This window comes from Penaeus monodon, chromosome 43 (assembly GCF_015228065.2).
Source record: "Penaeus monodon isolate SGIC_2016 chromosome 43, NSTDA_Pmon_1, whole genome shotgun sequence".
Taxonomy (NCBI): Eukaryota; Metazoa; Arthropoda; class Malacostraca; order Decapoda; family Penaeidae; genus Penaeus; species Penaeus monodon.
Window position 1 is genome coordinate 1,956,090 of NC_051428.1, and position 5,000 is coordinate 1,961,089.

Below are 5,000 nucleotides of genomic sequence, written 5' to 3' on the forward strand. Positions count from 1 at the left end.
TATGTTGTATGATGTATGATGTATGTTGCTCTTATTTTTATTATTAGTACCAGTATTTTTCTTTTGCTACTTTATTTTAAAGGGAGTTTCTGCCTGGTATGTAACAATGTTCTTATGAGGTATTTCATACAGACAACTGCTTTCCGTAGCGAAAATAGCTCCTTTAGCGAAAGCCCCCTTTGGGCACGAAAAATATTACTCCCCCGTGCCTTGTTTTGGGCTGCTAAATACTTCCTGAAATAATCCCAGCAGGTGTTTGGGCTAATGGCCACTGCTTACAATTTTCCCTTCATCGTTTTGGTTAATGTCAGTGCATAAAAATTTTTCTGTATATGTGGCTGAAAATTACCTCCTCGAAAATCCCTGCTGCGTTTGGCTAAGGGGCGTGGCGGGAAAGAAATGCCCCAGTTTTAATTTATTTTTCTTTTACGAAATTTTTCGAAACGATTCACGCTTTCAACACAAACCCCAGTTAATAATTCCAGTGTGTCTGTACGCGATGCGGTCATGTACCGGGGCGTTGCTGGTGGTTGGTTTCGGTCGTAAACAGTGGCACCGTTGGCCAGCGGACCTCCATCTATCGCCGTGTTTACGCTGAGCCCACCCATTACAAGTCTTCAGTGTTTAAAGTTGCACCGCGGAGTTATGATTCCAGTACTTGAATATATATATTTATATATAATATATATATATATTTAAAAAATATATTATATATATATATATATATATATTATATATGTAAGGCCGCGGGGGCCGAGTGGTTTTTAAACATCGGCTCAAAATGTCCGACGGGAATCTGGTCCGAGGGGTTTGATCCCGGGCCGCCTTGTTCCGATGGCAAAGGGAAATTCCCTCGATTTCCTCCCAATCACTTTGCCTTTAGAAGTCTAACGATTTGTCGTAGGGGATTTTACCGCCGTGGCACAAACCGCGGTTTATTAGGAAGGGCATCCATCAGGGAAAGGGGGGCACTGCCATATAACCCTTTTAGTATTGAAATGAGAAGGCCTATGTCCTGGGGAATGAATGGCTGTTTAAAAAAAAAATTAATATAATATAAAAATTTTTTGGGGGTGTGTGTTGTGGGTGTGTTTGTGTGTGTGTTGTTTTTTTATATATTGTATTTTCATACTACTATAATATATATATTTAATATATATATTATATATTTTTATATCTTTTGGGGTTTTATAGATAGATATATGATAAAATATGTATGTTGTGTGTGGTGAAAATACAATAAAAAGAAATTAGATTGTGTGTGGGGTGGTGTTGTGCGTTTGTGTTACGTTTTGTTGTGTGTGTTTGTGGTGTGTGTGTGTTGTGTATGTTTTTGTGTGTTTTGGTTTTGGGGTGTGTGTGTGTGTGTGTGTGTGTGTGTGTGGTGGTGTGTGTGGTGTGTGTGTGTATTGTTGTTTTGTGTGTGGTGTGTGCGGGTTGGTGTCGTGTGTGTGTGTGGCGCGCGCGTTGTGTTGTTTTACTTTAAACGTAGCTTATAGTATAGATGGTGGTAAGATAGAAGGGAGGGGAAAGCAGGAATGGAAAATAAAGAAACAGAAAGAAGAGGGGGGAGGGGGAGCGAGGGGAATGTGAGTGTTTTGCCTCGTGTCACTTGTTGTTTTTTATCAACTGATGCTGATATTTGCTCGGGGAAAACTCATAAACTTCCAAAGTCCCCCCATGCTATTTCATGTTAAGAACCGAGTGAATTTTAAAAGAATAAAAAATAAAATACAAAATTAGGGCCTAAACAAAATTCTTTTTGATGTAAATAGTCATCTTCCCAGGGGCCAACCATTCCGCGCGGGTTCGGGTTTTAAAATTTAAGAAACCAGCAGTCCTAAATGCGTGTAGATGGGAACTAATTTGGGCTCTCTTCTCTAAAAGGGAGATGCAGCCCGGTGCCAAAAACCCGGATGCAAGATGGTCTTGGACACCCCAAGGGCAGGCTCGTTTCCACAGTTCCTTTAAAGGGCCCCACCTTCTTCCCGCACTCCGCCACGATGCAACCACGTGGCCCCCCCGTCAGGTACCGCGGGGCGCTCCCGTTTTTCCTGGACGTCGGCAAGCAACGGACGCAGGCAAAGGGACCTCGCTCAAATCAATGGCATGCTGACCTACGTAAACTTGACTTGTTAGGAGCGTCAAGGGCCTTTTTGGGGTCGTCGGCTATTTTTTGGACTGCACAAGTAATAAAGCTATTTTTGTTATTATTTTTTTTTATTTAGTGTCGGGGTACAGTGTTGCTTCTTGGGATTATAGGAAAATAAGAAACTTTTTTTTTTCATTATTATTATTTTCATTAATATTAGTATCATGTTTTTAGTTTTGGGATATGTTGGATCTACAACAGTAAGTAGCTTATTATAATTATTATCAAATAATAATTATTAATATTATTAAACACATTTACTAAACAAATAACATTTTAAAGATATGCTGTAAAACAATACTCCTTTCGAAAAAACGCAGGAAAACATCCAAAACCCTTCTTAAGACACATTAAACTCCTCATACAAAAATATGTAGTGAAACAGACAAACAAACAAATCAATATCAAATAAATAAAAAGTTACCAAAATACGTAATAATGCAGATTCCTAAAATAAAAAACGCAGTAAAAGGCACAGAACTCTCAAAACAGTCGCAAACACGCATTAAGACACACTAAACTCCCCCCACACAAACCATGCCTTGAAACACAAACCTTCTCTCCACCAGGATCCCAGCAACCCTGAACTGTGGATCGACCAAACGGGCCAAATCTTTGAAAACAGTTCGATAGTGTGGGGGCCGACGGAGCCAACAGGGGGACAGCCGTGCTCTGCTATTTGGTACACCATAAATGACGTTCTTTGCCATTCCTTTTCTCTCTTCCTTCTTTTTGCAGGATAATAGAGGAGTAATAACAGTGTGTGGTTTGCGAGAGATAGGTAGGGATCAGGAGAGGGAGGATTGCTCTCGTATGTGTATATGTTAAATAGTACTTGTTTATGCTTACCGGAGTGCCGAGTTTATGGTTATGCTTACCGGAGTGCCGAGTTCTGTGGCACTGACCATAGGCTGGTTGTGGCTACCTTGCGGGTCCACTTCAAAACTCCCCGTCCCTCCAGTGGCCACCCTAAGGTGTTTCACCTGGACAGACTAAGGGAGGAGGAGTGTGCCTGTGGGTTCACCATGGCAGTCTCTGACCGATTCACAGAACTCGACAACCTGACGGACCCAGTTGCTCTGTGGGAGCTCTTCAAGCGCGTAATACTCGAAGCAGCCTAGGAGTCCATTGGCGTTCAAGGATGTTTAATGCCATTTCTTGGTAAACGACCTTCGCCCTGCCTACCAAGCCCTGAGAAAGCTGAACTCTAAACCCTCCTCACAGATGACTGCAGTCCGATCAGCGGATGGACGGATCATCTCATATCATGAACGTTGGGCTGAGTGCTTTGAGCAGTTGTACTAGGTAGACCCTCCAACAGTTAGCTTGGATGCAAGCGATGTCACAATACCTGTGCCGGACTCACCCGTCAGTGAGGAACCTCCTACCCTAACAGAGGTTAGGATGGCGATTTCCAAGCTGAAGAGTGGGAAAGCTGCAGGCGTATGTGATATCCCTGCTGAACTGCTAAAGGCTGGGGGTGAACCTATGGCTCGGGGCCTGCATACAGTTCTGACTGGCAGTCTGGTACCATTCCCCCTGACCTGCTGAGGGGCGTGGTCATCCCCCTCTGGAAGGGGAAAGGGGATCGATGGGATTGTAGCAACTACCGTGGCATTACACTGCTCAGCATACCAGGCAAAGTTCTCGCCCACATTCTTCTGAAACGGATCCGCAACCACCTACTGAGGCATCAGAGACCGGAGCAGTCTGGATTTACTCCTGGCTAGTCCACAATAGACCATATATTAGCGCTTCGAGTAATTGTGGAACGCCGTCGTGAGTTTGGTCATGGGTTGCTTGCAACCTATATCGACCTCAGGAAGGCGTTTGACTCGGTGCATCACTATGGGAGATCCTGAGACTCAGGGGAATTCCGATACAGATTATTGGCCTAATATCAAGCCTTTATACTGGTACTGAAAGTGCTGTAAAGTGTGGTGGGGGTCTGTCGAACTTCTTCCCTGTTAATTCAGGGGTGAGACAAGGCTGTGTTCTTGCACCAACACTTTTCTACGCCTGTATGGACTGGATAATGGGCAGAGCTACTAGCCAAAGTCAGTGTGGAGCAACAATAGGCAATATCAAGGTCTCAGACCTTGACTTTGCCGACGATGTTGCTATCCTATCCTATCTGAGTCCTTGGAGTCACTGGTGGCGGCTCTTGATACATTTAGCAATGAGGCCCCTAGGCCTAGAGGTCTCTTGGACCAAGACCAAGAATCAGGACTTTGGGGGCCTGTTAGGGAACCCGTTCAGTCGATCCATGCTTGCGGTGAGGACGTTGAAGTTACGAGTTTTACATACCTTGGTAGCGTAGTCCATATCTCTTGGCTGTCAGACCAAGAAATCAATAGACGGATTGATCTGGCAACAGGAGCCATGAACTCGATCAACAAGAGATTTGGAGATGTCGGTACCTATGCAGAAGGACCAAGCTGCGTGTCTTCAAGGCCTTGATACTGCCAGTTTTTGCTCTATGGAAGCGATACCTGGACGCTACCCAGTGTCTTGGAGACTCGTCTTGATGCCTTTTGTAACAAGTCCCTTCGCCGGATCATGCGGTAAAAGTTGGCAGGACCACGTGTCTAACCGGCGGTTACACCGTGAGACTGGCATGGGACCTGTTACTTGCATACCTATGGGTACTTAGCTCGTTTCCCTGTGGACGACCCTGCCCATTAGGTTGTCTCTTTGCGAGACAACCCTGGGTGGAGGAGGCCTGTGGGACGACCCAGGAGGTCATGGCTTGGGCAGCTCGACAAGACCTGTCGCGAGGAATTAGAGGTGGGCCGTGTGCCCGCCTGGAGACTCGCCTCGAGAGATTATCGTGGCTGGAAGCGAAGGG